At 40.9% G+C, this 24451-nt stretch overlaps 1 protein-coding gene across 8 annotated transcripts in view; it reads left to right on the top strand.

Moving 5' to 3' along the window:
• AGGF1 (angiogenic factor with G-patch and FHA domains 1) overlaps positions 1 to 24451 on the top strand; it is a 117820-nt gene that overhangs the window by 73145 nt on the left and 20224 nt on the right. The window lies entirely within an intron of this gene.

The raw sequence follows: 24451 nt of genomic DNA, 5'->3' as shown, positions 1-24451 counted from the left end.
TTCTGTATTCCAGGCTTATTCTTGCTTGCACATACTATGTAACCGGTAATCAGAGCCAGCTCCTCTTGCCAACATGCTAACACCTTTCTTTGCTGCTCTACTGCCACGAGGAGTCCAGAGTTCACAGGAGGCAGTAATGTCCTCAAGTTCAGTGGAGCCATCCCACTTCCCCTAGGGAAATATTTTCCTACATGAAAGTAGGACTATTAGTTTATTTATTTATTTATTTTTATTAGTTTAAATGGTAAATTTTATATATGTATATTTTACCACAATACTTTTTTCAGTTACTTTCCACTGTTCAAGAATAAACTGCTTTGTTTGCCAGTATTGCTCATTTGATGACAATGACAGAAACAAAAGAGTTTGATGAAATTCAGTTATGTAAAGTGGCATCTATGTGTGTTTCCTGCAAACCTTTGAAAAACAAGTGCTTGTAGAAATTGAAATTACATGTTACCTCTGTTAATTCCTAATCACTGCTTTTTGTAATCTACCCTAAGTGAATAATCAAAAAAGATTACTCTAATATTTCCACTTGCCTGAGCTTTGTAACTTCTTCCTCAGAGTTTTGCCAGGCAAATTCCAGCAACTTATTTATTGTAGGCCATCATTTTGTCCAAGCCTCAGGAAACCATCATTGCAGTGGACTGCTGCAGGCTTTTGCCAGGCCAGCTTATATCAAGGAGGAGCGCTCCACTGTCAATGACTTCTCTGCTATCCACTTACCAACCCTGGCCCAGCATCCTCAAGATTCTCTCTTGTTAGCATCTCCAGGTTCCCGGCTGTATTCAATAGCCAGGGCCTTCAGTTTCTTGAGTAAACTACTTCCTATTGGAGCAATGATGTATTTTCCTGCCTACCTGAACCAAAACTTGGCTCCAGTTATCCTGGAGATAGTGAGTGAAGGTGGGTTAAGATCTTGATGAGGACAAGCATCACCTTGCAAGGCAAGATTCAGGTGCATTCTTTTCAGGGGTTCCTAGCTGGATGAGGATGTTCTCTTCTGTCCAAGGGGAAGAAGACTGGTTCTGCTTAAGTACATTAAAATCAATCTCGTGAGTCAATATTCTCAGACTTGAATATCCTATCCCAGATCTTAAGATCTTAAACTTTTCCTATTAGGATCCTAACTTTGAAATAGGAGACCTCTTAAGGTTTGCATTCACTGTCCTTTTGACTTTATCACCTTATGACTAAATCATTGGCTTAATGTTCAAGACGGTATTCCCTGCATCTGCAGGAGATAAAGTTTTTAAAACATTGCCATGGACCTGAAGCTCACAGTGTGCTTGAATTGATTATTGCCTAACCTGAATTCATCATCTCATTTTTTAAAGACTTCCAAAGGTCACAAAAGCCAATGAAGTCCCCATTCTTTATCATTATCATTATCATTGCCTCCATATTGTTCAAGTGCACAGCTACCACATAACCCAAAACTTCTCCCTTCTACCTGTACCTCATCCCAATCCAAGTGAGAACCAGTTGTGTTGCTGCTGGATCTGCACTTACCACCAGCAATGGGGCCCTTATTTCCTTTCACCTACAACATCCCATCTAAACAGATCCTAACAAGTAGTAATTGCTCAACACTTTTGGATTGTGCAAGTGCCACTGCCAAGCAGCTTTCCACAGACATCACAGATCTTGTTGTCAGAGAAACCCTGGAGCAAAGTCTAGAGGTCCATATTGTGGACCATATTGTAGACTGGCCCAAGCCTATGTGGAATTGATTCCCTGCAGCAGTGACTGGAGTCAGTGGCAGGGCCAGGATGAGAAATTGTGCTCAAGAGCTCTGGTACATTGGAGGCTCTGCCTCTAGCCAAGTATCCATATACAAAGCATTGTCTGCCTGTTCTGAGCATTTACTTGAGCCCAAGTGAATTGGAGGTCCACTCCTAGATGCACTTCAACAGAAGTAGGCCAAAGTCTATTTGCCTAATCAGTTTTTCTGACTACTCTTTTATCTGTGTGATTCTGGTATTAGGTTTGATCTGAGTCATATGATCACAAAGCTATTCCTCAGTGGACTAAAGGAAAAACCAGGCTAGACATTCTCACACTAACATCCTTGCTTTCTTTCTTTTTTTTTTAAAGATTTATTTATTTATGATAGACACAGATAGAGAGAGAGAGGCAGAGACACAGGCAGAGGGAGAAGCAGGCTCCATGCCAGGAGCCCGATGCAGGACTCGATCCCGGGACCCCAGGATCGCACCCCGGGCCAAAGGCAGGCGCTGAACGGCTGAGCCACCCAGGGATCCCCTAACATCCTTGCTTTCAACCAGACATTAACTTGATGGTCTTCATTCACCAGCATGGCTAGGAACACACTTTGCAGTGTTAAAATTCTTTCTGATAGTTTATTTCTGTGTTTAGTTACTAGATTTAGAAGCTACTATATAATTTAATAGGTCTACATAAAAAATTACTAAGATTTTCCCAGCTAGTTTATTAATAAAGGTACCTTCTGGTTTAAAAAGTATCTTCAAAAAAAGAGGGGGAGGTTTAAAAAAGTATCTCTGTATGGGGAAAAGGACAGATTCCATAATTAGACTGTCATCATTTGTTTTAAAAAGTTATAATTGCTTGAGGATTTTTCAAAACATTTTGTTAGGAAAATTTAAAACACACACAAAGTAGAAAGAATAGAATAACAAATTCCCATGTACTCACCAACCAACTCTTGGATTTTTACCAAGACGTGAAAACATCTAGAATTCTAGGCGCCCCATGCAGGTAGCCAAGATGGCCACTGCAGGAGAAGAATGTTTTCCCCGTCACAGCTTGAGTGAGTGATCACACTGCCCACCTTGGAAATGGATTTCTTCCCCTCCAGTGGATTTATTTGTTCAAGTTCTTTTTAACCAGAGGGATCAAGGATGAGGAAGTATCTAGCTGCCCACCAGTGGGAGCAGTATCCTTCTGTTTCTCAGTAATTCACTGTAAATTGGTGCTGATACTTGTCAGAGGTTTTGTTTTTTTATTTTTTGTTTTGTTTTAGCTCTGTTCTTCTCCTCCTCCTGTTGGAATATCATTAGTTTTTCTTGGGCTGTGGGATATGGTCCGTGACCTTCACTCAGGCGCCAGCAGTACTGTCTGTAGTATTTCACAGTAAATGAATTGGTGTAACGTCACTGACCTTACTTCTACACTGTTTGACTCTTATATTTGAACTGGTCTAAGCTGCTCAGTGTTTTCCATCTAGTTCAGGGAAACCAGAAAAAAATTGCTTTGAAATTGAATTTTTTTAGTATGTTTTTCTAATGAAACTCTGCAATGGCCTTGATTGTGTTTTTCCATTTCTCCTTCCATCTCACTTCTGTTTTCACACTGAGACACCATTGTTTTTCACAGTCTGGAGCAGGAAAAAAACCATGGTCTGTACTTGTGCTGCTCAGAACCCATATGGATTTCTGGGTTTTATTTTGGGCACCACATTTGGAAGGATATATTGGCAAATTGAAGTGTGTTGGGGCAGAGCTAACAGGTTGGTCTGGGAGCAGTGTATGATGAACAATTAATCATGGAGGAAAGAAGACTCAGGGCAGACACAGCAGCTATCTACAAAAGCTATACTAAAATCTAACTATGACCAGTAGGGGGAAGTTAGAGGAAGGCAAATTTCAGCTACTATAAGATTAGATTAGAAATGTCCAGCATTTGGGGCGCTTGGGTGACTCAGTCGGGTCATGATCCTGGAGTCCCAGGATCAAGCCCTGAGACGGGCTCCTTGCTTGGCAGAGAGTCTGTTTCTCCCTCTGAACCTCCCCATCTCATGCTCTCTCTGTCTCTTACTCTCTCTCAAATAAATAAAATCTTAAGAGAAAGAGATGTCTAGTATTTGAACTAGTTGTCTCATAAACAAGTGAATTCTCCTCCTTAGGAGTCAGATAAATGCCAGATAATGTCTCTTAGGAATATGCTTATAGAGGGGGTTCCCAATGATAATAGTACACCCATGTCTGGAGTACTTATTTTGAACCAAGTACTATTCTACGCACTTTTCCTGCATTACTGATTTAATCCTTACAGCGGCCTTATAGAGAGGTGCTTCAGATCCCTGGTATTTTATCTGAAAGCCGTAAGACCAGATGTGTTTCAAAAATCTTTGGATTTTACAAACGCACATGGGCACATCTGTCTTGCATTAGAAAACACCTTCAGGGGACTGTACTCCATAATTAATTAGTATTTCTTTGGTGAGACATACAAATTTATAGAAGTTTTTAATCTAAATTCAAGTAGAGTTCACATACTGTGTAATATTAGTTTTAAGTGTAGACTTCCATGTAACACCCAGTGCTCATCACAGCAAGTGCAGTCCTTCATCCCCATCACTGATTTCCCCTATCTCCTCCTACACGTCCCCTCTGGTAATCATCAGTTTGTTCTTTAGAGTTAAGAGTCTGTTTTGGGGTTTGCCTCTTTCCTCCCACCTTTTGCTTGTTTTTTTATTTCTTAAATGCCACATGAATGAAATCATATGGTATTTGTCTTCCTCTGATTGACTTATTTTGCTTAGCATAATACTCTCTAGCTCCGTCCATGTCATTGCAAATGGCAAGATTTCCTTCTTTTTTTTGTGGCTGAATAATATTCTATTTTGTATATATACCACCTCATCTTTATCCACTGATCAGTCAATGGACACATAGGCTCTCTCCATAGTTTGGCTATTGTAGATAATGCTGCTATAAACATGGGCTGTATGTGTCCCTTTGAATTAGTATTTTTTCTTATCCTCTGGGTAAGTACCCAGTAGTGCAATTGCTAGGTCATAAGATGTTTTATTTTTACCTTTTTAAAGAACCTCCATACTGTTTTCCACAGTAGCTGCACCAGTTTGCATTCCCACCAGCAGGGCCAAAGGGTTCCCCTTTCTCCACATCCTGACCAACACCTGTTGTTTCTTGTGTTATTGATTTTAGCTATTCTGATAGGTGTGAGGTGATAGCTCATTATAGTTTTGATTTGTGTTTCCCTGATGATGGATGATATTGAGCATCTTTTCATGTGTCTGTTAGAGGCATGTGAAGTTTTACATTCAATGGAATAAATACCTTTATATGAATCTATTGGGTTAGATTTTGCTTCCAAATCAGTTCAGATTAGCTCTATCCACCAAATAAGTTTTGAAGTAATTTTAGGGTTATGGATTCTGAATTGTACATAAGGGAATATGAACTCATTTTGCTATCCCTAGTCTATAAATGAAGAAACTGAGGCATAGAGATTAGATTACTTGCTTAGAATCATACAGCTTCTAGACAGAAGCTAACTTCAAACATGTTCATTTTTTAAAAAGATTTTATTTATTTACTTAAGAGAAAGGCAGACACAGGCAGAGGGAGAAGCAGACTCCTCGCAAGGAGCATGATGTGCGACTCGATTCCAGATCCTGGATCATGCCCTGAGCCGAAGGCAGATGCTCAACTGCTGAGCCACCCCTGTGTCTCATAAACATGCTCATTTTTAAAAAAGATTTTAAGTAATCTCTACACCCAATATGGGGCTTGAACCCACAAACCCGAGATCCAGAGTCACATGTTCCACTGACTAAGCCAGCCAGGTGCCCCTCAGCCATGCTCTTAACCACTATGTATATTGCCTCTCACCATGGTCTGCCTCCCATCATTGAGGAGTTGGGCTAAATCCCCAGAACTGTCTCTTTCAATCCATTAGTCTTTGATTTCCTGATCTCAGGAAAAGAGTTCAGGCCCCACATTGGGCTCCACACTGGACATGGAGCCTACTTAAAAATTTAAAAAAAAGAAAAAAAAAAAGAAAAAGAAAATAAAATAAAAGGAGAAACATCTGGAAAAAGGGGACCTTCTTTTCCTACTCCAAGTATGTGGTGTCTCATAGAAGGTATTTTAGTGCAATTTCCTTCTTTTTCCTAAAAAAAAGAAAAAAAAAGAAAAAGAAAATAAAAGGAGAAACATCTGGAAAAAGGGGACCTTCTTTTCCTACTCCAAGTATGTGGTGTCTCATAGAAGGTATTTTAGTGCAATTTCTTTCCAACCACTCAGCAGAACCCACTGAAGATAGGTTATATGTCATTGTGGTTTGTTTTCAGTGAGCCTTTCCTTTTGTATCTTTTGCACCACCTGTTACCCAACACCACCATATGAATCCTGATGACTCAGGTTTACCCCCTTTCCACCCATGTTCCAGTACTGATTTTCCCAGGAAAGTAGCTGATGCCTCTTAACCTTTCTTTCACCATCTAGAGATATACTGTGGAGTAATGGAAAGAAAATGAAGTCAGACAACTCAAATACGTGAATTTAAATCCAGATGTGGAAATCTGGGCAAAGCTACTTACCCTTATTCATTAATTTGTAAAATGGGATGTATAATATGTATATATATGGATATATATATATGGATGTATATATGGGATGTATAATATACATGTATAATATACCAGGGATTAATTCAGGTTTTATAAAGCCTGAAGTTGATAATATGAGGAGGAGCCCTTTTTAAGCAAAGATACAAAATTGTGAATATACATTAGATGTATACAAAATGTGTATTTATTTAGAAATAATGCCCAAGCCTACATAAGGGGAAGTATGATGCATTGGAATTTGGAAAGTAACAGTCATCTTAACAAAAGGCCATTTTGGGGGGGTGTATAATTTACCAAAACTTGTCATGTGTGAGCATATTACTAGTGACCGTTCCCAGAGTTAGGAAGCAGCTCATTCACTGAGCGGCCTTGAAGCTTAAGATTGATCAGTATCACGGTAAGTTTGTTTCTGTGTTAACCTCACAGACTTGTGAGAATCAAATCATAAGACTAATATATACAAACCTGTTTCATAATCACTAAACACTGTGCATTGTTAATCATTATTTTGATGCCCAGTGCCAAGCATAAATGATTATTCAATAAATGACAAAATGGATGAAATTTGCTCTCACCAAGTATTATACAGGCTTATTTTATTACCTTTCCCTAGGCCTTTAAAATATTTATTAGAATAATATATGCACACATTTTTACAAGAGTCAAGTATTGATAAAAAGACTTACAAAATAGCAATCCTTTGTCCCACACTTCATGTTTTCTAATTCCACTCTGGAGTCAATTGATTTCTTCCATATTGCTAAATAATTTGTATTATATTACTTACTCCTCATTTATCCATGTTGGATATTATCTAGTTACTTTCTATTATGGTAGATAGGATTTCACTTTCTTCTTCCTATTCTTCCAATAGTACAATTTTTATGATTACCTTAATATGAAACATTGTTTACAATCAAACCATAGTGAATTATAATTATATTTTTATATACATTTTTTGAGTATTTTTCTAGAGTTAATAATTGCACCATTTTTTGTTTGCTTAGTTTCTCATTGTAAATATACTTGAGTTTTCGCATTCTGCATAATAGCATTTTATTTAGATTTTTCACACAATTAAATTGTCCACACTGCAGAGAACCAGAGAGTATCCCTATAAATCCAGAGTGCTCTTTCTCGCCATGCAATGGTATGGAACTTCCATGTGCTGTCACACTGGAAATTTCCTTGATCTCTCTCCTCTGTTAGATTTCCTATTTCCGGGCAGCCCCGGTGGTGCAGCGGTTTAGCACCGCCTGCAGCCTGGGGTGTGATCCTGGAGACCCGGGATTGAGTCCCGCATCAGGCTCCCTGCATGGAGCCTGCTTCTCCCTCTGCCTGTGTCTCTGCCTCTCTCTCTCTCTCTCTCTCTCTCTCTGAATAAATAAATAAATAAATCTTAAAAAAAAAAAGATTTCCTATTTTTCCTATTTCTTGTATTCCTCCTCTTGCTCTTTCTTGGTTTTAGTCCTTCTTTTTTTGTGGATCTTATTCTCCTATAGATTCCTGAAGAAATGTACATGGGACATAATTGAGAATCTGAATGGCTCAAAATTTCTTCTTCTAGCCTTATAATTGACTAATTTAGATAGATATAGGCTTCTAGATTTAAATAATTTCATTCAGAATTTGGCAGGCATTCCATTGACTCCTAACTTTTGGAATTGCTCTGAGAAGTTTTGCCATTCTAATTTCCAATCCGTTGGACCCAATGACTTTTCCTCTTTGGAGGTGATCTAAAATTCCACAGTACCATATGTAGTAGATTGGATTATTCAAAAATATTCACTGTTCTCTGTCCCCCTCCCAGCTATGTGGGTGGGATATATGTCCCTGAACTTTGGTTCTAGGCTTGGCCATGTGACTTACTTTGGCTTATGGGATATTGCAGCTATATTGTAAGCAGAGGTTGAAAAGCATTTATGTGGTTGAGCTTGCTTTCTCATGCTATGCTCTCAGAAGCAGCAGAACATGTTGATAACTAGCCCACGGGTTCGAGGAGGATGAGTAATACAAAGAATAAAGCCAATTGGTCCTAGTGACGTTCAACCTAAATCAGCAAAGCAGGCCAGCTGAGTCCAGCTGAGCTTTACCAACCCCCAGCTAAATCACAGATCAATGGTAATAAAGAACATTTATTTTGAAGGCACTGAGTTTCTGGATATTTGTTATGTAACATTTTGTGGCATTAGCTTTTGGTATCAGAAATTGGTTCTTTTTTTTTTTTTTAAGATTTTATTTATTTATTTATTTATGAGAGAGAGAAAGAGAGAGAGAGGCAGAGACACAGGCAGAGGGAGAAGCAGGCTCCATGCAGGGAGCCTGATGTGGGACTCGATCCCGGGACCCCAGGGTCACGCCCTGAGCTGAAGGCAGACCTCAACGGCTGAGCCATCCAGGGATCTCAGAACATCTTGTTTGTTGCTAGTCACCATGTTTCATCTAAATATCCTCCTGATATTGACAAGAAATTTACCAAGTTCCTTGGTCAGTTTCCTATAAAAGACAGACTATAAAAGCCCTCAGTGGCAACCCTGTCAGGATCCCTCCCACTTTTGAGAGCTTTCTCTGTATCTCTGCTTAATAAATTTCTATCACTTTGCTCACTCTTTGTTGTCCTCAAGATTCATTCTTCGACTCTGTGAGACAATAACCAAGCTCTCCCATATCACCAAGGTCCTGGGATCAAGCCCCACATCGGGCTCCCCATGGGGAGCCTTCTTCTCCCTCTGCTTATGTCTCTGCCTCTCTCTGTGTGTCTCTCATGAATAAATAAATTTAAAAATATTTTAAAAAAGAAAATGATGATCTGTGTTATATAAGGATGAACTGCTTTTAAATGTTTGGTAACTTGGAAGTTAAAATGTGTACCTAAAAATATTTGGATTTCTGCCAAGAGACCTCCAGACAAAATGATGCAAGTGTGAGCTAGTTGTATTTAGCTGCATATCATAGCACTACAAGAAAGAGACATTTGCATCATTCAGTATTTTTACTCCAGAATCTAAGGCCGCCATACTAGAAAGTTTCTGGTTCATTTCTCCCCAAAAAAGTATATATGCAGGGAAGGGTTTTATCCCTTTCTTTAGGTTGAGGATGAGGACTAAATGCTCATTAAGTAGATTTGGAACGAATCTCCCTATTTTCATCAGTTACCTCACCCCAACTAGTACCTCAAAACTTGATCTTTTCAGGGGGTGTGCAGCATAAAATCTATTTGCTTCTTGGTGCTTTCATTCTCTGCAGGTACAAGCCTTCTATCTTTCTCTTCTCTGCTAAGACTGGAGTCTTCTAGTTGCTTCCTACCTTCATATAATATAGTTTGAGAACAGAATTGTCTACTAGTTTCATCAGTGCTGCATGTGCATTTCTGTTTTCATCTTACTTGTTGCTGAGAGGGGAAAGGAGAATAAAATGTCTTTTTCTACCATCTTAAAACTGCAAATCTTCCCAGGCTTTTTCATATGAAGAGTAAATGACTGGTTCATAATTAGCTTGTGTAGATTATCCCAGGAGAGCCCAGCCCAGGATTGGGAGTCCAGCAGTGGAGGTATCCATAGATACAGCTGGACCAAATGCTAAAAGCATGAAAATGAGCTGGGAATGAGCACTTTTTCAAATGACCTGGTCAGAAATGGAATGGTAACTGCTCATTGGGTTGAGAGTGGACTCAGTCGTATGTGGAAGAAGGAGCAGATAGGAGATACACTAGCAGTGATACACCAGCCAAAGCAGAGTCAAAGTTGAAGCAGCTTATCTGAATTTCTGTGCTAGTGGCCATGTCGGGCCTGCCTTGATGCCGCTGCCCCGGGAAGACTGGTTTCTGGTTCTCAGTGTCTTAACACAAAGGAAGAAGCACAAGTGGTCAAAATCCAGTCGCCAAGTACCTTCTGTGCACCTTGCAGAAAAGGCCTCCTTACTGAAATTTCAGAAAGTCACCCTCTTGTTCTAGCTATGAGCTTTACCTTGTTCTCACATTTTGCGGATCTTACCTAATTTGGGCGTTTTTCCTTTGTAGGAGTCAAATAGGATACGGTGGATGTGGGGTCATCCGGCTAGAGCTTGCTCGAGCTTGCTGTCAGTAAAGCTAAGAGGAAGGAAGCCTGGGTGGCTCCATGATTTAAGCAACTGCCTTGGGCTCAGGTCATGATCTCAGGGTCCTAGAGCCCTGGGGGGAGGGGAGCTCCCTTCTCAACAAGGGACTGCTTGGCCCTCTGCCCCTCCCCCACCCATTCTCTCCCACTCTCAAGTAAGTAAATACAATCTTTAAAAGAAAAAAGCTAAAAGGAGACTTCAAAGTCTTGGAAAGGCCAAGCGGGCGGGATAGGGGGGCACCAAACCTACAGATTAATAAAAGCAAAGGCACAGACACCCAACAGTCATTAAAAGTAACCATGGTTGCCCCATCAGGAAAGACTCCTCCCACTTCCCTAGCCCCTTAGAGTTACTGTGTTAATAGTGACCAGATTTTTAAGACTGTAGATCTGAACATCTAATATGACAGGTTCAAGGGCAGTTCAGTCTGAATATTTGAAACAGGTACCATGATGGGAAATTTGGAGCCTGGATGCCATCTCGTTAGCCCCTCTCACCCTGAAGGAACTCAATGATTTCTTGTCTCCACCGTTCCCTAAACCTTCATCTCTTGGCCCTGTCTGAATCCTAAATGGATTACAGTAGTGATTGGCAAGGATAGGTGATACCTTTCTCTCTTGCCAGTCAGTTTTTTTCCTATATATTTTGAGTAGAACAATTATGTGAGGATTTCCTGCCCAGAGCCCTTTCCAAAACAAAGTGTTTCTGGAGCAGACGTAAACAGGACACTCTCACTCTAAAATCTGTTGCAATCTTTAACATGATTTCCTTATTTCCTAGGAGTTTATCAAAACCTTGAATGTGGAGCTTATTTAGAAAAGACAAATTACTTTCTAGCTTGCACTTCTTGGCTGACAGGAATAGGGATTTATAGTTTAGGAAACCCCAAATAGGAAAATCTTGTTGCTATCTCCTTTTCATTGATCTGTGCTTCCTGTTTTCTACCTCCTTTCAGTTCCCATAGTCCAGACCCATCTTTCCTATTTTTCACATCCATCAATCTACAGGACTATGTAAATATAATTCCTGCTGATTCTTTTAATCATTAACCATAATCAAAGAAAAAAAAAGGTCTGAGTACTGCAGTCCTACCAGAGCAAATTCTAACACTGACTTAAGAGATTTGTTTTTTATTTAATTACTTCTCACTAAATCTGGAAGGTGAAGTGGTCAGAGGTAAAACTAGCAATTAGCAACCTCAAGCTTGCAACAGAGAGAGGCAAAGAAATGTGAGATTATTAATGAAAACGACCCCAACTTGCCTCTTAAAACCAAATTGTTCCCAGTAAGTCAACATCTGTCACAATCTGTGTAAAGGGCCAGAACACGTATACAACAGCACATTTGAAAACCCAGCTGCAAAACATTAAGTCAGAGCACAGAGGCCTAGGATCACTGCTAACTTGTCTCTGGCCTGACGGTTGCCAAGTAAAACAGAGCACGCTCTGCAGGGAACCCTGTGGGCTGAGCCTCTTGCTCTTCCCCTTGATTTCTCAGTTAGTTGAAGTGAGTGGGGCCACTGGCCACTGACCACAGCTGCCCACTTACCTGAGCCAAGTCCAAGTTGTTCTCCCTCAAGACTATGATATAAATAAAGGGTTGTTTTAATTCCACAGAAGTATGGTTTAAACAATTGTTGTTTTAATCCACTCAGTTTGGGGATGGTTTGTTATGCAATAGATACTGATGGAGCGTACTTGTCAGTTCAAGAAACCCTTTCTTTTGTCAGTTCTGAAAAAACTGATCATGATTCACAAAGTATTACCTCTTTCCCATTTTCTATTTTCTATTCACCTGTTCTATAACTACTTTTTTTTTTTTTTGAGAGAGAGAGAGAGAGAGAGAGAGCGAGAGAGCAAACTGGGGTGGAAGGGGCAGAAGGAGAGAGAGAGAGATCTGAAGCAGGCTCTACACCCAGCATGGAGCCTAACCCAGAACTCGATCTCAGGACCCTGAGGTCATGACCGGAGCTGCCTAACTGACTGAGCCACCCAGGCACCCCTCACCCCTCCTATAACTCTTATTGGATATCCTTTCTGTCATTTATTATTGTCTTTTTAGTGATTCTTAAAACTCTCATTCATTTTTTTCCCCATTTTTCTGTCCGCAGCATTCTGAATCATTTCTTTAGTTTCAGTTTCCTTATTTTCTATTCAGGTATTAAATATCTTTAATTTTGGGGATCCCTGTGTGGCCCAGCAGTTTAGCATCTGCCTTTGGCCTGGGGCGTGATCCTGGAGTCCCAGGATTGAGACCCACATCGGGATCCCTCTCTCCAAGCAGGGAGCCTGCTTTTCCCTCTGCCTCTCTCTCTCTCTGTGTCTCATGAATAAATAAATAAAATCTTTAAAAAATAAAATAAAGACCTTTAGTTTTGACTTTCAGTGACTCTAAGTTTCATGTATTAAAGAACTGTTTGGTCCTTTTCTAGATCTGCCTTTCTTTTTACATATTTTCCTATCTTTTCTGGTATTTTCTATTCCCTTTAAAAAATCTTCTTTTTTTTTAACAGAAGATTTTTTTAAAAAGATTTTATTTATTTATTTGACAGTGAGAGGAACTAGCGCACAAGCAGGGGGAACAGCAGGGGGAGAGGGAGAAGCAGGCTCCCCACCAAGCAGGGAGCCCCTACGTGGGGCTCAGTCCCAGGACACCAAGATCATGACCTGAGCCAAACCAGAGGCATAACAGAGCCACCCAAGTGCCCCTAAAAAAAATCTTGAGGTCATTTAAAACATTCTTATTTATCACCATCTGTGCGTGTGTTTTATCTAGTTTTGGGGGCATTAATTAATGAACAAATGAATTCTCTCAGTCCCACTAAACTTTGTGATCCCACCTTCAAGGTGCTTTCCTCCTGTGGTTTGTAATTTTTATTATGAGCTTATATAGTCTGCATGGATTGTCCCCCCAGGGAAAAGCTGTGTGCCTTAGGTTATTAGATTGTCTCTTGACCGTGTATGTAAGTTTGCTTCTCCTCAAGTCCTGGAGATACCACCACTTCTCAACCAGCTTTTATGCTTTTTTTCGGCCTGACATTTCTACCTCACAGTGAAAACTCAGAACTCGTGTCAATATATGGCATAGGCTTGGTTTCATGTTTTTCTGGATGAACTTTTGTTTTCACCTGCAGCCTGAAGACATGGGAATTTGTCTGACTTTGTTTTTGCCAACAGCATAGCACTCAGGGACTCAGATTTTGGAGAGTGCTCAGTTCCAGTTGTCTCCCTTGTTCACACTGGACAACACCAGATTGGCTTGCAAGGGTATAAAAAATCCCAGGAACTTTTACTGGCCTGGAGCTGGTCCAAACCCTCAATAGGCTATGGTGGTGTTAGCTCTTCTGTACTGCCCAGTCTCTGAGTTCCCTCTTTGCTTTTGTAACCTGGAGAGTTCCTGTTCTCTCTGTCACCTATATATGTAACTATTTCATCCAATGTTTCTCTAATAATAATAGTAGTAGAAGGGGAGCTCTTCTGCATCATCTCAGTGCTTGAATTGCTGCATGTTCCCCTCCGTACTCTTAAGATGTAATTTTATAATGAAAGGTAAAATTCACAACCAAGATATAACATTTGGGAATATGTATATACTGAATCACAAGGTATCAAAATATACCGTACAAAAATTTAAAAAAACACCATAGCAATAGAGGTTGGGGTTTTAAAAATAATTTTTTAAAAATATTTATTTTAGAAAGAGTTGGGGTGGGGAGTGGCAGGGAAGAGGGAGAAAGAGAATCTCAGCAGACTCCATGCTTAGCATAGAGTGGGGCTCGATTCTATGGCCCTGAGATCATGACCTGAGCCGAAAACCAAGAGTCAGAATGTCAACTGACTGAGCCACCCAGGTGCCTCTGTATCTACTCTTTCTGATGCTCATTTAACATGAAAACTCTCAAAAATTTAAACAGCAATGGGTACAGTTGAGTTATTCATGGCTTGTTGCTAAAGGCGTTTGCCCCACCTACTTCATGGAAGGTCATCTACTTTGGATTCCTAGTGTGTCCAACCAAGTCCCATTTAACTCTATCGGCCACTGGAGTGTCCTCTGAATCATCTCCAACCCAACAGGATATATCACAGAGCTGCTTTGTTATGTTGCAATCTGGAGACAGGGTCATATCCAATGCTGGCTGTTTTTATGCAGTCCATAGATCCCCGAAGCAGGACACTTGCCTTACCAACATCTGACTCATAGAAAACCTATCTGTACACTTACTTGGTGGTCACTACCCAGTAACTCCTACCGCCAATACCATGAGATTTGTTTTGCAAACCTTGCAGCTTGTTGCAATATTGCTTGTAATTATGAAAAGTTGAAAACAAGTGAAATACCTTTCAGAAAGGAAATGGGTAAATAAAATGTAATATACTTAAAACCCCAACCTCTATTGCTATTGTGCTATTATATTGTGATAGGAATTATCATAATACCCATAGTATATTGCGATGTGAATTATCATAGGAATTATTATAATAGTCATTAGAAGGAATAGATTGTACCTAACTATAACATAATATATCCACACATAAAATATCTTTATCTCTACATAATGTCAGCTTGTAAGAAAAAAAGAAATTTGTGGAATAAAATGTACATGCTGTCATTCTTGTAAATTTTAAAGCACACAGACATAATACGTACTGTTTATGAATACATATGAATGCATATGAAGTGATTACAAATGGACTGATTGGGATACCCACTAAATTCTTGATAGTTGCTTCTAGGGATTGGGGTGAAGAATTGGAACTGTGGTTGGGGACTTCACTATTATTTGTTTCATTTAATTTCTTTTCTGTAAACAACACTTGAGGCACATATGATAAAAAAAAAGTCACTTCTGAGGAGGAAAATATATATGTGCATACAGATGGGCCTTTTTTGCATTTTCCCTTTTCTTACAATGTTACTGAGGTATAATTGCTGTATAATAATCTACACATATATTTAAAGTGTACAGTGTGATCAACTTTGGTAAATGTATACCCATGAAACCTTTACCATAATCAGGACAGTAGGCATTTCCATTGCCTCCAACAGCTTCCTCCTGCCCTCTCGTAGTCCATTTCTTCTTCTTTTTTTGAACTTGAGTAACCATTGATAAACTTTCTATTTCTCAAAAGCAATTAAAAAAAATCATGTAACTGATGAAAAACTCTCTGGAACTTAGGATCTGTGATTCAGAAATGGAAGAAGGAGGGAGTCTGTGGAAAGCAGGCAGGTACCATTTGGAATAGACTCCCAAGTAGACAAAATGAGCATACCTACTGTAATGGCTTCCATCTTCAGTAAAATCTTCCCTCATATACTTGTATTTTTTCTTCCATTTCCTGACCTTGCCTGAAAGTGCACAAAGGAGAGTATTTTGGATCAGTAAGATACCCACTGAAAACCAGAGACATTATTGAGAACTCATTCATGGCAACTGGTTCAGTGAGGTGCCTGTCATTCTAACACCCACCTGGGTTTAGCCTCACTGGAAGAATGCGTTGCTCCTTACATTGTGGGAGAAGGGAACCAAGATGTACTGGAACAGAGAGAATTGGGGGATGTGGGGAGACCTAAATGTGGCAGCGCAGTAGGAGATTCTGGATAACACTGGGATACTGGGATAAGGACCCAGAGTCGTAGGAGAAAACTAGAGACGAATGAGAGAAAGATCTGAAGTTAAGAGTCTTCCATTTCCAAATGTTCCCAAGCAACAACCTCTGCTGGAAACTGAAGAAGGAACTGCCATTTTATTTTTCTGTCTCTCTTATTCTTAAGATCAGAGAATTCTTTTTCTGTAAATTCAGACTGATATCATTATTGCCCTGTGACTTAAATTGGCTTTTGTTGGCTGGGCTGGGAGCCCAAGTACCAGATATAATCTTGTTTCTGTTGGAAAATGTGCCCAGATATCCGATCTACAAAGAAAGTTTAGAAACATAACCTATATATGGCAGCCAGGGACCCCTTGGGTCTATAAATCTTAGTTAAGCATGAGCTGTGTTAGAATGGAAATATTTTCACAGATATAATTCTTAATCTATAGCCAATATCAGTCATTAAAACATACTGTTCAGTCCTGGGCCCCCTGAGTGGAGGCTGTTCAGAGACATTGGAAGGGAGCCAGGGGAGACCAGGTAAATGAAAGGTCTTGAAAAATAGCCCTTCAGGGAAAAGTCTACATCGGCCCAGGGAAGAGCGTGTGAGTAGACTCATCAGCAGGCTTGAAACTGTAAAGAGATACACGGCCTCGACGCAGAAGCGGCTTGGGCCGGTCCAGTCCCCCGAGCAGCGGTCCTCCGGGTCGGAGCCCCGCAGCCCCAGCCCCAGCCCCAGCCCCAGCCCCAGCCCCGGGCTCGGCCTTGTCTCCCACCACGGAAGATGCTCCGAGGTTAGGAAGGGCGCAGGCGGGAGGGCGCCTCTGTGGGGACAGCCGGGCAGGAGAAATCCCGCTTCGCGTCCTCTGGCGAAGCTCGTCCCACGCGCCCTGGGCCCTGGCTGCGCGCGCCCCCGTGGGCAAGGCGGGTCCTCCCGGAGCGGGCGGGGCGCGGGGCGCGGGGCGCGGGGCGCGGGGCGCGGGGCCTGCCAAACGGGAAACGCCTCCAGAGGAACTAACTGGGACAGAAACTGGGCCAGAGGAAGACACCCCTTTTACAGGGAGCGGGCTGGGGTGCGGACAAGAAGCTGTTTCCAAGGATTCGAAGTGCCGCCGGCGGGAGGAGAGCTCAGGATGGTGCCGCGCCGCTCGGGGACGCGCACAGCCGCGGAGCCCCGCGCACAGGGGCAGAGACCGAGAAGCAGCGCAGCCTCCGTCATCGGGAGCCCCGGAGCTTTGGCAAAGCCTGCATGAGGAGCCTACGAGAACCTTGGCCGCAGAAATTCTAGACTTTTAAGTATTCTTTTTTTTTTTAATTTTTTTAAAAAATTTTTAAATTTATTTATGATAGTCACACAGAGAGAGAGGCAGAGACACAGGCAGAGGGAGAAGCAGGCTCCATGCACCGGGAGCCTGACGTGGGATTCGATCCCGGGTCTCCAGGATCGCGCCCTGGGCCAAAGGCAGGCGCCAAACCGCTGCGCCACCCAGGGATCCTGACTTTTAAGTATTCTTATTTCTTCTCCTCCTCCTTCTCCTCCCTCTTCTCCTCCTCCTCCTCCTCCTCCTTGTCCTTCTCCTTCTCCTCCTTCTCCTTCTTCTCCTCCTCCTTCTCCTCCCTCTTCTCCTTCTTCTCCTTCTCTTCTCCTCCTCCTCCTCCTCCTCCTCCTTGTCCTTGTCCTTCTCCTTCTTCTCCTCCTCCTTCTCCTCCTTCTTCTCCTCCTCCTTCTCCTCCTCCTTCTCCTCCCTCTTCTCCTCTTCCTCCTTCTCCTCCTCCTCCTCCTCCCTCTTCTCCTTCTCCTTGTCCTTCTCCTCCTTCTTCTCCTCCTTCTCCTTCTCCTTGTCCTCCTTCTTCTCCTCCTTCTCCTCCTCCTTCTTCTTCTCCTCCTTCTCCTTCTTCTCCTCCTCCTCCTTCTCCTTCTCCTCCTTCTTCTTATTTATCATCATCATCATCATCATCATCATCAATTATCTCGCTAATCAAATGAAACTTCCTAGAGAGCCAGATGGATGACCGGCCTGGCAATAAGCGTCCTTGTCCTGGTGCTCAGGGAAGGCGACGTTGCGGCCTGAGCGCTAGAGGGCGTCAGCACAGCGGCGTTGCACAGCGGCCGCCCTGCTCTGCGGGCCAGCAGCCCTTGACGGGTCGGGGCCTGGCTCCAGTCTCCTTCCTCCTGCTGCTTCCCATGTCTCCTCCGTGAATTTTTCTGGAAAGCTTACATCTGGTTAAATTCTTTAGTGTCTCGGGGGGGGGGGGGGGGGGGGGGGAGGAGGGTCTCTGTCCGTCAAGAGGCGCGGTCACTGCTATCTTTAATTTTTTGAATGCTTAATTTATTAACTATAGAAGTAGACTAAACAGTGTTTCTCTAAAAATCCAAATTCTCCTCAAAAAAACAAATGCGTTTTCCAGACATTTTACTATTAATTTCCAAGTTAATTGAATGTTGCTAAAATCACAAATATCCTGTATCTGAATCTTTTAAAGGCTACAAATGCTTAAAAAGCAGAAACACAAATGAAACATCACAATGGTTACAAAACTTACTATTATATTTAAACTTAAAAAAAAATAAACTTAAGCTGTTGTAAAGTACTTAGGTATTTAAATTTGCTTCTTCTTTATCACTATACTTACTCTTGAAAGTTTTCTTGTAGTCTTCCGGAGGATAGACTATCTTTTTAAAATATGTATCTTTGCTTTCCTAATGATACAGTAATTTTCTCAAGTTCAAAAGCAAACAATATAATTTCTTTTTTTTTAAGATTTATTTATTTATTCATGATAGACACACAGAGAGAGAGAGAGAGAGAGAGGCAGAGACACAGGCAGAGGGAGAAACAGGCTCCATGCCCGGAGCCTGACGCGGGATTAGATCCTGGGACTCCAGGATCACGCCCTGGGCCAAAGGCAGGCGCCAAACCACTGACCCACCCAAGGATCCCAACAATATCATTTCTAACTAGCACAGGAAGGAGATGCTGGGTTTTGAAATTTCTTACAAACACAAAAACTTCCCATATAGTTAAAATTCTAATAGATCTAATCAATTAAACTTATAAATACAGGGTTGTATTTTGGTACCAAAAGTCCAGTACTGCTGTAACAAATACCCAAAATAGTGGGCATGACTTTTAAAAACTTTTTTTAATTTAAATTGTTTGCCAACATATAACATAACACTCAGTGCTCATCCTGTCATGTGCCCCCCTCAGTACCCGTCACCCAGTCACCCCATAACCACCCACCTCCCTTACCACTACCCCTCGTTCGTTTCCCAGAGTTAGGAGTCTCTCATGGTTTGTCTCCCTCTCTAATTTTTCCCACTCAGTTCCCCTCCTTTCCCTTATAATCCCTTTCACTATTTCTTATATTCCCCGTATGAGTGAAACCATATGATGATTGTCCTCTGACTGACTGACTTCACTCAGCATAATACCCTCCATTTCCATCCATGTCGAAGCAAATGGTGGGTATTTGTTGTTTCTGTTGGCTGAGTAATGTGCCACTGTATACATAGACCACATTTTCCTTATCCATCATCTGTTGATAGGCACGGAGGCTCCTTCCACAGTTTGGCTATCGTGGCCATTGCTGCTATAAACATCGGGGTGCAGGTGTCCCGGTCTTTCACTGCATCTGTATCTTTGGGGTAAATCCCCAGCAGTGCAATTGCTGGGTCGTAGGGCAGATCTATTTTTAACTCTTTGAGGAACCTCCACACAGTTTTCCAGAGTGACAGCACCAGGTCACATTCCCACCAACAGTGCAAGAGGGTTCCCCTTCCTCTACATCCTCTCCAACATTTGTTGTTTCCTGTCCTGTTAATTTTCACCATTCTCAAGGGTGTGAGGTGGGATCTCATTGTGGTTTGGATTTGTATTTGCCTGATGGCCAGTGATGCAGAGCATGTTTTCACATGTCTATTGGCCATTTGCATGTCTTATTTGGAGAAATGTCTGTTCATGTCTTCTGTAGTGGGCATGACTTTGGCACTGGTTAGAGGCTAGAAGAATTTTGAGAAACACGATAGAGAAAGCCTAAGTAGCCTTGAATCGACTGTAAGCAGAAACTCAAATTTGTAGGATGTTGCCAGTGAGGACTCGAAAGGAAATAAACATGTCATTGGAAACCAAAAGAAAAGGTTTTCTTGTTAGATCGTAACAGAAAGTGTAAGGAAATTGTCTCCATTACAGGAAAAGCAGAATAAGTATGTGATGAAGTGGATCATCAACTAAGATTCCCAGTGAGTATTGATGGTGCCACCTGGTCCATCTTGCCACATGTAGTAAAATACAAGGGGAGAGTGGGATGCCTGGGTGGCTACACAGTTGTGTGTCTGCCTTTGGCTCAGAGTGTGACCCCAGGGTCCCAGGATCCAGTCCCACATCAGGCTCCCTGCATAGAGCCTGCTTCTCCCTCTGCCTACGTCTCTGCCTCTCTCTCTGGGTTTCTCATGAATAAATAAATAAATAAAATCTTTTTTAAAAAATTAAAAAATGCAAGGGGGGAAAGAAAAATTTAGAGAAGAACTGTTCATCAAAAAGGAACCAGGACTTGATGACTCTGAGAATTCTTAGTGTCTCCAAATGGCAAAATATGTTAAAATTAAGGAGTGACTTTCAAGCTTGTGGCATAGAGAAAAGCCCCAGCCTGGAGAAAAAGCCAAGTAGTGATTGTACAAGCTTTCGTTAAAACCTCAGGAAGATCAGAGGATCAGAATAGTAATCAGTCACAAAGGGCCCTCTTCACAGATCAAGGGGTGTGCCTCATACAACTCCTCAAACAATTAGGACTTTTCCACATTTGAGTTGTTCTTTAAGCATTTCAGCATCTGAACTGTAGGTGAAGGAGGGCCTGTCTCAGAAAGAATGGTAAATGTTGCTCTTGTGTGGAGGGAAAGTGACAGGAGACCCACAGTGCATTTAAGAAATGTACTATGTCAGCAAAAGCACTGCCAACTTAAACTGAATGGGACAGAAAGAGTCACCAACTCAAGGAGGCCATTAGATCTCCAAAATTCTACTGGCAGGAAGCAGGACAGTAAAACTTGCCTGAAAAAGGAAAGATGACTGAGAGTGGAGTCAAGAACTATTAACCAAGAGTGGATTATTCCTAGGTCTTGCAATCTAATCAAGGATTTCTGGCAGAGTTTGCTAGGCTGCGTTTCAAAACTACTTTGAACTAGTAATTCCTTAACTCCTTTTTACCTTCCATTCCTCCCCTCTAAGTGGAGTGTCTACAGCTATTTTTCTGTATCTGTTCCCCCATTGCATGTTGGGCATGTTGGGAGCCAGATAGCCTGTCTTTAGTTTTATAGATTGAGAGTAACTATGCCGAAGAGCCTCATCTATACCTGGACCTGATTTAGATAATAAAATTCTGGACTTTAAGCAGATGTAACAGCATAAAGTTCTTGAGGATTTTGAGAGGGAGTAAATTTTTTTTTTTTTTTTTATACGTGGAAGGGACACAGATCACTGGGGACCAGAGGATGGGCAGTGATGAGAGACTCTAGGGTAGCCTTACATTTCCCACTTCCTGGTTTAAACCCTTGTACGATCTCCCCTTGAGTGGGTTTTTTTTTTTTTTTTAATTTTTACTTTTTAAATTTTTAAATTTTATTTATTTATTTTTTCCCCTTGAGTGTTAATGGGGCCTGTGACTTTCTTCTAAGTAGTAGAGTTTAGTGAAGACAATGGGATATATGCGATTATTTGTACATGACCCTATTACCTAAGATTATAATCCACCTCGCTAGAAGACTCCCTCTCCCTTGCTGGCTTTGAAAGAGCAAGCTGCCATGTTTTGAGCTGCCATATGGAGAGGGCCACACTGCAAAGAGCTGAAGGCAGCCTCCAACTGATAAGAAAATGAATATCTCATTTTGACAACTTGTAAGAAACTAAATGCTCTGATAGCTACACGAACTTGCAAGCAGACCCGATCCCAGTCAAACCTTTGAAGTCTGTAGGCAGGAAGGGAAGATCACAAGCAGGCTAGTATCTCATGAACATAAGGAATACTGTCCCACTGGGACAGACTGAAACCTGTGTTTGTTCTTATTGCCTTTGACCTTGTCCACATGGGTATCCTATAGAAACTGGCATCCTTTAACTAAACACACCACTAAGCACATGCACAGGAGTAAGGAAAATTGAAAGAGAATCGAAAGTACAAGCAAACCCGGATGCTGCTTCACACCAGTGAGGTGAGTCAGGTCAGCAACAGTGTGTGTCAACTCCAGCATGACTTATACAGGTACTGACGTATAACATTATACAAATTTATATAGTCTTGCATATTTTATTTTATTTTTATTTAAAAAAATTTTTTAGAGATTTTATTTATTCATGAGAGACACACACACACACACAGAGGCAGAGACACAGGCAGAGGGAGAAGCAGGCTCCCCTCAGGGAGCCTGATGTGGGACTCGATCCCTGAACTCCAGGACCACAACCTGAGCCAAAAGCAGAGCTCAACCACTGAGCCATCCAGGCGTCCCTAGTCTTGCATATTTTAAACCTGTTAATAAAGTTAGCACAATTCTCTTAGATATTGAGCCTTAAAATCACAAGTCTAATTTGCACTTTCTAAAGTTCACCCTGGCTGCTGAGTGATGTATTTTCTTGTGTGGTTGTACCATATTGTGTGTATGCATTTATCAGTTAACAGATATTTGGGTTGTTTCCAGTTTTTTGACTGTTAGGAATAATGCCTGCTGTAACTATTCACATACAAGTCTTGGTGTGGATGTATGTTTTTATCTCTGGGGTAGATTCCTCAGAGTGGATCACTGGGTTGAATGGTAAATGTGTGTTTAAATTTTGAAGAAAAAAAAAAAAAAAAAAAAAAAAAAAATAAATAAATAAATAAATTTTGAAGAAACTGTCAAACTATTTTCCAATGTGTCTGTAACATTTTACATACCTATCAACAACGTATGAAGGTTCCAGTTCTTTCATATCCTTACCGATCTTAGTATTTTCTCTCTTTTACATCATAGCTCTTCTGGCATAGTAATCTCATTTGTGGTATTAATTTGCATTTCCCTAATGAGTAATGATTTGGGTATCTTTCCACATGCTAATTAGACAGTTGTGTACTTTCTTTAGTGAAATATCTATTCGAATCTTTAGCCCATTTAAAAATTAGGCAAACTGTCTTATTAGTAAGTTTAAGAGTTTTTTATTTCTTCTGTATATGGTCCTTAATAAGATCCATGATTCTGTTTATTTTTCTCCTAGCTTGTAGCTTGTTAAAATATTTTTCTTAATGATATTTTAAGGAGCAAATGTTTAATTTTGGTGACGTCCAGTTGATCCTTTTTGTCTTTCAAGTGCCGTGTTTTTGATGCCTTATCTAAGAATACTTTGCCCAACCCAAAGTTATCAAGATTTTCTCTTATGTTTTTTGCTAGAAGTTTTAGTCTCGATTTTCACCCACTGATCTATATGTCTGTCTGTCCTTGCATCAGTATCACACACTATCAATTCATAGTATCATAGCAAATTTTGAAATCAGGTTATGTAAGTATTCCAACTTCATTTTTCTTTTTTGAAATGCTTTGACCATACTTTGCATTTCTATATAAATTTTAGGATCACTGTGTCAGTTTCCATTTAAAAAGCTACTGGGGTGGGGGTGCTTGGCTGGCTCCATCAGGAGAGCATGTAACTCTTGATTTCAGGGTTATGGGCTTGAACTCCATGTTGGTGTAGAGCTTACTAAAAAAGTAAATAAACATGAAAAAAAAAGAGGCTAAAATAAAATAAAAAGCTACTGGGATTTTTTTTTTTTTGAGAGCGCTTATGATGAATTTGGGGAGAATTTCTGTTTCGACAATACTGAGTCTTCCAATCCAGAAATGGGTAATGTCTCTCCATTTACTTGATTCTTCATTAATTTCTCCTAATCACATTTTATAATTTTTAACATACAAGTCTTATAATCTTTAATTTATGCCTACATATTCTTTTCAGTTTATGCTTTATGAATAGAATTTTTTAAATTTCAGTTTTGTATTTGTCATTGCTAACACAGAAACACAACTGATTTTTAAATATTCACCTGGTATCCTGCAACCTTGCTAAACTCATTTCTTAGTTCTGGTCATTTTGTATGTGAATTCCTTGAGATTTTTCTATGCATAGCATGATGTCACCTATGAATATAAGCAACTTTACTTCTTCCTTTACCCTGTCTGCTTTTTTTTTCAGTCTTTTTAAAAAAGATTTTATTCATTTATTTATTTGAGAGAGAGAGAGCATGAACAGGTGGGGAAAGGGCAGAGGGAGAGGGGAGAACAGACTCCCCACTGAGCAGGGAGCCCAACATGGGACTGGATCCCAGAACCCTGAGATCATGACCTGAGCCAAAGGCAGACGCTTAACCGACTGAGCCA

The sequence above is a fragment of the Canis lupus genome, chromosome 3 (genome assembly GCF_003254725.2).
Source record: "Canis lupus dingo isolate Sandy chromosome 3, ASM325472v2, whole genome shotgun sequence".
Taxonomy (NCBI): domain Eukaryota; kingdom Metazoa; phylum Chordata; class Mammalia; order Carnivora; family Canidae; genus Canis; species Canis lupus.
Note: the sequence above shows the minus strand (reverse complement) of the source record. Positions and strands in the feature narration are given on the sequence as shown.